At 40.0% G+C, this 13,015-nt stretch overlaps 1 protein-coding gene and 1 long non-coding RNA gene across 5 annotated transcripts in view; both read right to left on the bottom strand.

Moving 5' to 3' along the window:
* Positions 1-13,015, bottom strand: part of CPQ (carboxypeptidase Q) — a 462,573-nt gene that overhangs the window by 195,584 nt on the left and 253,974 nt on the right. The window lies entirely within an intron of this gene.
* Positions 2,875-7,183, bottom strand: LOC106781021 (uncharacterized). Its single transcript, XR_001377516.3, has 3 exons — positions 7,038-7,183; positions 6,382-6,492; positions 2,875-3,014 (listed from the first exon to the last, which is right to left on the bottom strand). It is a non-coding gene; the product is annotated as an uncharacterized lncRNA (long non-coding RNA).

The raw sequence follows: 13,015 nt of genomic DNA, 5'->3' as shown, positions 1-13,015 counted from the left end.
TCAGGATGGAGTGAGCGTAAGAGAAGGGACTGCCAGTTTTTATTATAAGCCTTTCAGCACTATTTGACATCTTTAGCTATGTACCTAACCTTTGGATAAATCTAAAACTACTTTTTTTTTTTTTTTTTTTTTTTTGCTAAGGAAGATTAGCCCTGAACTAACATAACATCTTTTGCCAATCTTTCTCTCTCTTTTTTTTCTTGAGGAAGATTATCCCTGAGCTAACATCTGTGCTAGTCTTCCTCCACTTTATATGTGGGTTGCTGCCACAGCATGGCTGCTGAGTGGTTTATGTCCACGCCTGGGATCAGAACCCAGACTGCCAAAGCAGAGCAGACTGAACTTAACCACTATGCCATGGTGGGCCAGCCCCCTAAAACATAACTTTTAACAGATAACGGTGTGAAACAACTCCACCGCAGAAGGTGGGGGAATAGGGTACTCATCTAAGTAACTTTGGAAATGAGTGGAATCCATAAGGCTAAAGGTAAAATGAATTGCACTCTAAGCACTGTGCTCTAGTTGATAAAATTGTTTCCCACAGGGGTATAAGTTAACAATGCTGAAACAATACATGTATACTGGAACTGAACAAAAAGCAAATGAGTGACGGGTGGTGGGAGCCAGATTTCTCATTGTTAGGGTAGCAGGTTACAGAAAAGCAAGAGGACAAAGCTAGAATGTGGTGAAGGATTAGAGTTGGAGACATAAGCATGAATTTGTGTTTAGCTTACTATAGATACAGATGGTTACATATAGAAATACTTATAGATACGTGTATATAAATAGGTTGGATACAAACATATATTTCCTTGCTCTGTCAGCTGAGAGGACCTAGAAGCAATGATACCCCAGTAGTAGCAAGCATACCTAGTGCCAGATCTTGATTTGTAATGCCATTTGCCAATAAAAAGAACTAGGGCTCCTTGGAGAAATGGCTGATCCTAGAACTGTGGAAGGAAATATGCAAGATAAGCCCAGAGCATCTTGTACTGCCAGAAAGCAAGGAAGTGCTAGAAAAAACCCCCACCAATAATAGGAGTATGAAACAAGAGACAAAGGGACACAGGAGCCAACTGAAAGAGCTTCCAATGGCCAAAATCAGAACAATTTAAGCAACAAAATAAATAAAGCAGTATTAGATTATAACCCAAAGTGTAGAATATATATCCATGCATCCATACTAATATAAGTAAATGACTGAATAAGTAGATAGATAGATAATGAAAAACAGTCAAATCTGCTGTGCAGAAGAACTACAAATAATTTATATAGATACTCCACCCTTAAGGAGGTGGAGCATAACTCTCCAACTCCTTAAGTGTAGGCCATACTAAGCGACTTCCTTCCAAAGAATACAGTATATAAAGGGAGGAAAAACTAACTTTAAAACGGAGAAAACTGGCAAGCATTACGTCAGTCAGGTTTTCAAAGTCAACATAACAGTGATATCATGTTGTTAGTATGTACCCTTGATATGATGTGATGAGAATGGCACTTTACCTCTGTAGTCTTCCTCCCAAAAGCACATCCCCTTAGTCTAATCATTAGAAAAATATAATACAAATTCCAATTGAGGGACAGTCTATAAAATATCTGATCTGCGCTCCTCAAAACTGTAAAGGCCATCAAAAACAAAGAAAGTCTGAGAAGCCATCACACCAAGAGGAGTCTAAGAGATGAGATTTCTAAATGAAGTTGTGGACTCCAGGATAAGATCCTGGAACAGGAAAAGGCTATTAGGGAAAAACTGAAAAAATGTGAATAAATTCTGGGTCAACATCAATATTGGTTCATCAGTTGTGACAAATGTACCATACTTATGTAAGATGTTAATAGTAGGGAAAACTGAGTGTAGGCTGTATGGGAACTTTGTACTATTCTCACAATAGTTCTGTAAATTTAAAGCTGTTGTGAAATAAAAAATTTACCTAAAAAGAGATTATCGTCATAAATTTCCATAGTTTCTGCTCTAACTCTCCATTTTATTTTATTTTATTTTTTATTTATTTTTTGTTTGTTTGTTTGTTTTAAGATTGGCACCTGAGCTAACAACTGTTGCTAATCTTTTTTTCTTCCCCTATTTTTTTCTCCCCAAATCCCCCCAGTACATAGTTGTATATTTTAGTTGTGGGCCCTTCTAGTTGTGGCACATGGGACGCCGCCTCACCGTGGCCTGATGAGCGGTGCCATATCCACACCCAGGATCCGAACCCCGGCAAAACCCTGGGCCGCTGAAGTGGAGTGCGCAAACTTAACCACTCGGCTGTGGCGTTGGCCCCTAACTCTCCATTTTAAATTCACAAATTTCTACAACTCTTGGGAGAAATGAAGTGGTATAAGGAAGAATATAATTTGGTTTAATTCACATCCGTGATATCCCTTTGAATTCTAGAACTTTCTGAACTGTAGGCAACAACCTTCACTATGCTTTCAACATGCTGCAAGCCATCATGACATATAAATGGGCGCTAGAAGATGGAGCCTATATCAGGACATTTCGTCAGGAAACAACAACAAATTTTGGCCAACTGGGACAAAAGAAAGAGATTTATTGGAAAAATACAGGGCAGCTCACAGAATCTAAGGTAGAGCTACCCAACCAGGCTTCATAAAGGACGGGAAGCAGGCAGCTTGAAGGCAGGCAGCGGGATTTCCTGCCTTCTCTTCAGAAAACTCCCTTGAGAGGAATCAAGGGTTTCCGTTTCCATTCTAGAGAGACTGCTCAAAACTAAAATTCTCAGAACAGAGAGAGAGAGTCTGGGTAGCCTGATTTGAACCCTGTGACCTCCTCCAGGTAGAATAGAGTGGAATATCTTAATTGGGATGCTACTTAGCCTGAATGCAAAGTGGGAGAGAAAGTTCTCTCGAGTAACTAAGGTGCTATTTCCAGAAGAAGAGGAAGTAGACACTCAGTAGGCCAAGACATCAGCTGTCCACTGCAGTTGTTGCTTCAAGGAACTTACAGTCCAAAGGGAAGGCTGAGGTGAGCAGGATATTTGGACCCAGACATCCTGAAACAGAGGATAGTGGTGGCATGTTACAAAGCAGAGAAGTGGAGCCCTCAAGAGAGGAATCTTCAAGATCCGTCCTCAGTATGGGGAGCATGCTGATAGAGGACACAGAGTCAAACAACTGTGAGCTCCTCGGGGAAGGAACATTCAATGAGAAATAAGCATGGAGGAACTCAAATGACTTACAATTCACCAATGAAGAGAGCAGCCCATTTGGTCTACATGGGTGGGTGGTGTGTTTTATTTCCTCTTTTGCAAATCTTATTTTTAGAGTGATTTTTTTTTTTTAGAATATGCACAAATTCATGAATGAAAAAGAAGAAGTTTGTTCAGTCATAGGCATGCTTCCAATGATCAACCATGGTTATTTTGGTGTTCATCATTTCAGCTGCAGACCTCTGGGTACACAACGTGCACACTCCTAGAGCAGCAAGTTACAGACACTTCAGGGAGCTTGTATCCCCCTCTCCTATATGCAAAGAGCCTTGGACACAGGAAAGATACTGAAAAAGATCCCTCTTAAGGCCCTAACTCTTAAAAACATAGGCCCCTGCAGTGGCAGGATGGAAAGGGCATCTGCAAGCATCAGTCCTCATTGGGCAAGTCAGCACTCAGGAACACTCAACAGTTCTCTGGCTCTTTAGTTACTCCCCCCTTTCATGTCATGTGAGGCAGGCAAAGCAGATAACCCAGGAATCCAGCGTCTTGTGTCACAATCCATCTCTTCTGATAACTTAGATTTCCCTCTGATTATTCCATCAGTGATTTCAATACCAGAATGCCAGCTGCAGTAAGTAATTTTTCCCATTTTTGACTGCAGGATGGACCATAATTGGCAGAAATACATCCCACAAGTCAGTCTGTAGCCTACGATTTAGGCTTACATCAACAAATTCCTCCAAACTGCCAAGTGTTATTCCATCTGAGCAATCGCCTTATTCCTGGCATCCTAGCATGCCACTTCCTGTTCTAGACACTGGAGGTGGGAGCCATTTATGGCTAGTTGGAGTCAGCAAACTCAGTTTGAAACTAGCCTGGTGGAATACTGACCAAAAACCCCTTACTATAATTTTAAAGTAAATCATCCCAAAATGATAAAGCAAGTTCAGGGCTATATTTCTCTCACTGAAAACTAAGAAGTTTAACGGGAAGGAAATGCCAAAGCTGCAGGGAAAATTACTATTACAAAAGCTGTATTTCAGATTCCTGAACACAAGTCAATTACATTTCCTAAACCTGTTCAAAGGATAGATAAAATGCCAGCCAACCTCACAGTGTTTATGTCTATTAATTTCCTACTGCCAATATTTGCTGAAAGTACCACAGGGGGCTTCCTAGAACTCTGTATAAGACCCTGTTCTTGTCCTTCCACAATCTTACTACCATAGCTATAAATGGCTCTGTGATGGAGGCATTCAAGGAACAAATCAAAACTTTTTTTTCTCATATCTAGTTTGTAGAAACTACCGCTGCCTTTTTATAGCTATAAAATCCTTGGAATATACTGTCTCCTTTCACAAAACTAATCAAAACAGAAAACAAACAGAAACCTCAAACCCAAAGAGAGGTGAAGTTTCTTTACAAAACATTGCAGGTACTCAATAAATGTTTGTGAAATTAATTTAAGAACGAAACTATAAGCAGCACTTATATAACTTGTCTATTGAAAAGCAAGTAAATTTGTTTTGGCTATGTACCCAAACTTACCACCACAGTCCCCCAACACACACATGGCACAATTATGTAGAGAAGCTTGAACACAATGAAAAGAATAGGAATTATTTTCTTTAAAAGCCATTTATAATCACTTTGTAAATCTAACATGTGTTTAGTAAGCATTATTTTGCAATTTCTTTTCAGTGGTGTTCAAGGTGATCATGTGGGTATGTAAACAGTAAAGTAATGGTTAAGAAGTAAATGACCATAATATCGTTTTTTGGTAAAGTTTTCAGCAATCAGCAAGACTTTAGACTGAATAATAATAATTTATAAATAACTAGACAACCACAAAAATTCCCTTCAATCGCCTCTTTGAAATTTTAGCTGATGAAGAATTCTTCTGAAAGATGGAAAATAGGACATTTACAAAATACAAACAATTTACTCTCCATCCTGAGATTACAACTTGGAGTCTTGGCTAGAAAGGGAATTGGAAAGTATCATCCCATAAAGCTTGAAAGCTTATAACGGGTGGGGGTCCCAAACACTGAATTGAGAGAGGAGACTAATCCATTTAATTTGCTTTTCCAACACCTCGCACATCCCACCTTCTCCTTGAAAGAATAGGGTTATGGCAAAGCCTCTCACTTTCGTTTGGAATTAACTTATTCACCACCTTGCGTTGGGGAAACACATGGAGTTCACAACTGGAGAGCAGATAGATATTTGTTCTCCTGGAAACATCATAAGGATGATGTGGTTGGATCAGTAAGACTTGGGAAGACTGAGCAAAAAGCAAGGGGGCATGTGTGCTATGACCACCTTTTTAAATGCTACCAGCCCCACCAGCAGTGTGGACAATGGCCCACGTGTAAGGTATATCTGGAGCTACACATGGTTGCCTGATTGCCTTGCTCAATGCTTCTGCATATTCAGTAGAATCAAAGGATTTAATAGAGTCCTCTACATATCAGAGAGTAATATTACCATTTCCCCATGAATAGCATTTCGTAAGCTTCTCATTTCTAAGAGAAGAAGGGTGTACACACATTTGTGCACACGAGCTCGTGCGCATGTGCGATAGAAGGAGAGAAGCAAGGAGAAAGCAGAGGAGAAAACTGTTGGTCCTGGCCTCACCAGAATCCGGGATGTCATCAGCAGATGAGATGTCTGTGTGTGACATGTTTTGCACATTCTCTTAATCAGAGTGCTACTGTCCCACTGTTTCCCCTAACACTGGGCTCAAAACAGCCCCATTTACAGATAAAAAGAGGAGGTTTCAGAGGAGAGCATATGGAATCATTCTGTGTAGCTAAGGCAGATTTGATCTGTGAGACTATTTAAAGATTCTAAGCCTGGAGCAATATAACTGGGTTGTTTCTCTTAATACTCCTTCGAGGTAGGTCAGATTCTACCATTCCCTTCAAAGAACTGGCAAAGGAATTCACATTCCTTTATTTTAGCATTATTTCTATAAAACTCTAAAAAAAACCACAACCCTATATAAAGTCATGAATTTGGTTGGTGCATGCCTGATTTAATATAATTACAAAAAAATAATAACCTGTTTATATGCCCCCAAGTCCTCAAAAATCCCCTTATCTTTTAATGTACTTTTTAATAAGCATTTTTAGTCATTATTATTATACTGGAGCTTTTAAATTTTTCTGACATTAAAAGGCTAGATTAAAACAAACAATATACTCACAGAGATGTACTTGGCACATAGAGGATATTTTCATATTCATACGCAAGACAACAGAGAGCATGCCTTTCTTGCTGCCTTGCTCACAGTGAAGGGATAAAAAATGAAAGTAACCTGCAGTGAAAATTTACTCATGTTATAAGACTTGACTTCTAAAGTAAGGTAAAAAACTTTTAAAATAATATTTTTTATCTCTTTCAACAAAATGCATGCATTTCATATGTCATAAGTATCCTGAATGACCTTTGTCCAGCTAGAGCTTCCTAATGAGGAAAAAACATCACAAATGAATCACTCTTCTGGTTCTAGGGAGCGAGATCAGGCAAAATGCCTGTCTTGAATTATAGCTCTTTGAATGTGGCAGCTCATCTGATTCTCACGGCACCAGTGGGTGGGTGGGTACCATTATCGTCACTTTACAGAAGCGGAAAGTGAGGTTCAGAGAACTCATATGAGGTGACGCAGTAAGGCCACAGTGCCAGGACTTGATCCCAGATCTGGTTAACTCTACAGCCCTTGCTATTACCTTCTGAATAATGCTGCCCCTCTGCTGCTTTATAAACCTGGATTCAGTAAAATGCCCACAGAAATAGCAGAAATAATGGGAAAATCAGACTAAATCAGGTTATATAAGAAAACCTCAGAATGTCAATATTTACATTTTTAAAATTTGCATGCTTTTCTGCACCTGGTCCATAGGAGAGTTTCCAAGATTAAAAGATTTAGTTTTACTGCCAGAAAGGACTGTTTTTCAGGAAGCCTGCTTATTATATAGCAGGCCTGGATGGCTCAGTGACAGCATGACAGGAGGAGCATGGGAGAATCTGAATGTAAGTGAAACTCATTGTGATGTCGCCATGACCAAGAATCATTAACCACAGTGTGCGGGAAAGACAAAACACATGGCCTAGAAGCTGAGAAAGTGCAAAGGGGACTCCACCTTTGGACAGGGCACTGGAACACAAAGGCAAGCACAGGCTCACAGACTCCTCTTGCTGAGCTCTCAGATGCCCATTTGAGTAAATGCATCAGCCTGACCCTTATGGGCTCAGACCTGAACTTGGCCAGTAACAAATGACTCGGATGGTCTCATTTATAAGCTGCATTTTTGAAGTAGCAAACTACTCACTCACATGATGGAGCAAGGGCCTTTTCTGGTTGTTGTCTTGTAAGTTTGGTTTTGTTTGGTAACTACTCCTATTGGAAACCTGCTGTCTCTTGCTCTACCTCTAGTTACCCTTGGGATCCTTCTGGTGGCTAGAAAGCACTTGGGCCACAAAATATTAATACAACTCAAGGAAACTGTTTTGGTCTTCTTGTAGCATCCTCATCCTAAAAAAAACCTAACTACGAAGTACAGATAATAATATTATTCCTGTTTGTTTTCTCTCTCAGCCCTCTCCTACGTGTGCTGGCGTAACAGTGAGGGTCCGCTTAGAACAGAGTGAAGCCCACACACTGGAGTCTCACAGGCCTGGGTTCAAGTCCTCACTCAGTCTTCAGTGTGAGCTCAACAAGATACACGGCCCTTCAGAGTTTCCATTTCCCCAACTGTAAAATAAGAGTAATGAAACTGTTTTAACGATTTCACCAACTGCATATTAAAGGGGAATATACATTTTAAAAGTACTTTACAGATTAAAAAATATTATACAGATGTTAATTATTAAGGTTATTATTGTACAAACATACAATGGATGACAAGGATAGAGAAAGGTAGCAACAGGTCTAGATATGACCTAGTGAGAAAAAGTCTTGGAATACATTGGTCTTAGAAAACATTACTCACAGTTCCAGGTCTACCATTAACTAGATGGACAACACTGAGCAAAGAATTCAACCTCTTTGGACTAATATTTCTTCAGGTGTCATGAATGTGAATGGAAAGAAGGGGAGAAAACCATGGGCCACACAATGGGCTAGGATTTACACATTCTCTCCCATTTGGTCCAAACAGTAGGCTTCATCAGAAGCATTGTGATATCCATTCTTACAGAGGATGAGAACTGAGGCACTGAGAACTCACTGAAAAGAAGACAAAGCACACAGTGGCGCTCACAAGCCAAACCCTGTTCTGCTAACTGCAAAGCTCATGCTCAACCTGCTCAAGTACTAGACAAAGAATGAAGAGCGACCATGGCTTTGAGCTAGGTGACTTCTAAGGATTTCTTTTAATTCTAAAATATTGCGAGTCTAAAATTTGATAAGTTTTTCCACTTAGTGAAAAATAAAAGCCTAAGTAAAGCAGAGTTAAATCTCTCTTCAGTTTCTACATGACCTCCCTCCACAAATGTTCCCTTGTTTTTCAGGAACAGCAGACTGGCTACTAGTGGGCTGATCAAAGTTCCTTAGATGTCACTCCCAGCTCTTCTCTGGGGGATGGACGTGACTCACGTCATTAGGCTATTACAACTCATCTTTTTCTTCTCACAAAAACGCAGGCCAATAACAGCAGGACAATCACACCACTGGCTTCCAGTACTGTGAGAAAGATCTGCCCACACATCCTCAGCTCCACAGACAGAAAAACACAGCTCTCTTTCTCTTTCACAAGAAGAAAATTGCTAAATTTATAGCATGATACGCTCATGGAAACTATATTGAGAAGAGGAGAGAGAAAACCACTGAGGAATACTCCTCTCTGACCAAGGCCTACAACAGAAGAAAAGCATTAGGGGAAGGCTGCCTTGTGTTAAGTACAAGGCCTCTAACTCCATTTTATTTCCACCGTTACTGATGTAATTGTGAATTCCTGCTGCATTTATAATTAAGAAAGAAACAGATGGTAATGCTTAGTATTAAGCAATAAGGAGTGGCCATTAAAACAATTTAGAATGCCAGCAGTTGTATATGATATCAGAGGTTTAGCTTACCATAACAAAGTTTTATATCCATGGGAAAAGAGGAAGAGAAATTAAGGCCCTTCTTTTCCCCCACAAATCCATTTGCATCACAGCTGTCTCGTCATTGAAGGCACATTGCACATCACAGGCAGACTCCTGGACACATTCGTTGCTGGACACAAAACAGGTCACATCTTGGTTTTATTATAAATTGCCATCGCAAGTGGCAAAACATAAAATCCAAGATGGAACATTCACCAAGCTGTGAAAATGCAGTTGGTGAGGCACTAGAGAATCACTAAAATCACCTGGGTGATGGGGCAGGCTGAGGATAGAGGGAAGAATTCCAGAATATGTTGGGAATGTGGCTGGCAGCCTAGCTCTCCTGGAGAATATACAAAATTGTGTCACAAAATTAAAACCAAACACCCCTCCCCAAAAGTATACGTGTAAATGTGGTGTGTGTGTGTGTGCGTGTAAAACTGGAAAGAGAAATGGCTGTATAATTTTTCCGGTAAGACAAATGTTAATGACAATGTCAATTAGCTGTTAGGAAAGTAATCTATCTCCCATTCCCCTTATACACATGTTTTTGACTTTAGTAATCTGAGCTTCCTGAACAATTTCTCAGCCCTCAACCTGCCCTCAGATTCTTCTTTGAAGTAATTTCATCTCATCGGAGTCACACCACAGTCTCCTAGGGATGCAATTCCCAGGGCGGGGAGATCACTCTCTAAACCAACGTACCCAAGCAGGCAGCAGCTCTCACTCATCTCAATCTGCTTCCATCCTCCTTAACAGTATCTATCACCTGCCAACCCTCAGTCTAAGTCACTAATCTTGCAAGATGCATGGGAGCAGAGTGGTTTCACCTTTAGAACATCCCAAGGCAGCTAATTATAAGAACTTCCTGCTATGAATAGCACTATACATCACAAAATAATGAGGAACAAACTAAGAATTCTGAAATGCACTGTAGTGGTGAAACATTCTCTCCTCAACTTTTCCCCACCCTAAGAGAGAGAAGATGAAATTAAATAAGGAGGTAGTATAGAATAAAGAGAGTGCAGGAACAAGTGGAGCCTTGGGAACCATTGGTAAAAATGTTGAAAATCTATGAACTCATTTTCCATTCAGATGATCCTTAAGAAAATGTTCTCAATGTTCAGAGCCTCCGACTATGTGACAATAGTCATACTTGAGATTCATTATGTCATAACTGTTGGAAAAGCAAATGGAATACAATTCATACCGGCACTTTTGCCAATGTTTTCCAACCAATGGCACATTTATTAACTGTATGACGGGATTCAACAAGTCTTTTCTCATGACCCGCATAGGATACAGGAGGAGAACCCTAAAATTGAGAAAAGGAAATGCCAGCATCCACATTGCCCAGAATAACTTGCAGGCTTAGCTGGATACCAGGAATGAGGTTTTAGACAGGCTGAGAACAGCACGTAAAAGGAAATATGATACTCCACAGCATAGCAGCCTCTCTGGCCAATTAGTGAAGCCATGAAAAGTAGTGATTGGCTCCACTTTCAAAGTTTCATATACCCTTTCTGTGTCAGAGATTGCTGGTTAGTCACCAATTCTGCTCTCTCCTTCATTTACAGCATTAAAAATAGAGGTATAGCAGAGTATATTGCTATTCAGATAGGCCACATTTTCCAGTCTCCTTTTCACTTAGGCATTGGCAGTGTTTTTAAGCTTGCCAACGGCTTGTGAATGAAAATGATAATTGCTACTTCCAGATCTGGACCTTAAGATGTTCCACATTCTCTTTCTCTTTTCTAGGTGACAAGCCAGCTTCTACAATGCAGATGATAACAGTGCCCTAGGTAATAACAGAGAAAAAGACAGAAGGAAACTGTTCCCTGAATAACCGTGAGGAGCAGAGCTACTCAACAGACATGGATCACTCATACCAGGCCTGTTATATGAGCGATAAATAAGCTTCTTTGTTATTTGAACCAGTATACTGTTGGGGTTTTTTTTGTTGCAGCAGCTAGATTTTAACTAATACATTCCCCAAATAGGAACAAAACATATTAAAAATATAAAATATATTATGAATATAATTCATTGTTCAGTATTTACTTTCCTGATCTACTGAGCTCCCTCTATCAATCTGCCTTGGCCAATTCTTCTTCAACATTACTTTGGCAGATCCTATTTTCTAATAGGCATAAAGACATAACTAATAGCAGTTTTGTCATTTTGATAACCTAGAAATCACTCAAAGGCTCCTAAGCAACTCAAGCAGATTAGGGTACCTTCTATATGCATATTCTTGTGCTAAATGCTGGGGGTTTACAGAAGCCCAAGAAATAGACTTTTATTCATGTAGATTTCTTTTCTAAACAACTAGCACCATCTCTTTTCTCCAAACAGTTCATTTTGAAATACTTTTCTGAAACCTGTGATTTTGGCATGGGAAAGTATTGCTATCCTTATTACAAGAAAAGAAACTAAGTATCAGAGGAGTTAATATAATTTCCAAAGAATACAAGGCTCTATTCTGGGACAGAGGTCACCATCTTTCTTCTCATTGTCTAGCACAGTATTCTTAAAGTATGGTCGCTGGATGCTCATGTAAAACACAGAGCCCAGGTGTCCCCTCCACACCCACTGAATCAGAACTGGCTAGGGCCTTGGCAGGAATATGCATTTTTGACAAGTGTCTCAACTGATTCTCATAAAAACTAAGCACAGTACTGTCCTAGATAATGGACATACCTCAAGCCAGCTCACATCTCATTAGCTTCTGAGAAAAAAATTCATTTGTAACATTTAATCTAACAGCAACCGCATCCCAAGTCTCTTCCCCCAGAATTTTAACCTTTTATCTGCACTAGTGTCTCAATTATTTTTCCAGTTTTTTACCAACATAATCTGGCTTCTGGCAGCTACAGTGATATGGCAGATACAGGCTTAAGTATGAATAAACCTTTTTTTCTTTGATTTGGTTAATAAAAGCCTGGATTATTTTTTCAAAAGGAACTTTACAATATATAAAGAGAAAACAAAGCCAAAGAACCCCAAAGAAGAAAAATTAATTGGCAACTACAAGCTTGTCTTACCTTGGAGAAAGTCTTGCTTCCCTTGCTCAACTCAACCCTTTCTGGAGAACCCTGACCCAAGGCCCACCTTTTGGCCAAGCTGCCTTAAATGCCCTGTTTTCTTCACAGACCTATCCTTCATCTCAGATGGGAGCCAGCTGTAATGCAGGAGATAATCTGACAGCCAACTTTCTGTGTGGCAATGTTTATTAGCTGTTCTAAAGCTGCTTTCCACTTTCCTATGCTATTGTCATAGCTACTATGCCTCCATCCTTAACCACATGCTTATAGGCCACTGTCTACTCAGCACCTCATGCCACTCTACTGTCATAAAATCAGAGAAAATCCATGCTTGAAAATGACCATGTGTAGAAATCAGCACATACAGGGCTGCTGTGTTGTAGAACTCCAAGAGGCACTGTTCACATTCTATTCCACGTGAACAGTGCCCGTGGAGTTCATACAATACAAATGGCACCCTGGAGTTGTGCTACTGGCACTACTGCATAAAGTCGTCCCTAAACCGTGCATCAGAATGATCTGGGGAGCTTGTTGCAATTATGGATTCTGGTCCTCTCCTCCTTCCCCACTCTCCTTTCTCTTCCCTTTACCTGAATTGTGATCCATAGGTCTGAGATGGGGCCCTTTTTAAAAAGCATCAGTGGTGATTCTGATGATCAGCATGGTTTTGGAATAAATAATCTCACCCAACTCTTCCATTTTGCAGGT

The sequence above is a fragment of the Equus caballus genome, chromosome 9 (genome assembly GCF_041296265.1).
Source record: "Equus caballus isolate H_3958 breed thoroughbred chromosome 9, TB-T2T, whole genome shotgun sequence".
NCBI classification, from domain to species: domain Eukaryota; kingdom Metazoa; phylum Chordata; class Mammalia; order Perissodactyla; family Equidae; genus Equus; species Equus caballus.
This window is presented reverse-complemented; position numbering and strand designations above follow the sequence as displayed.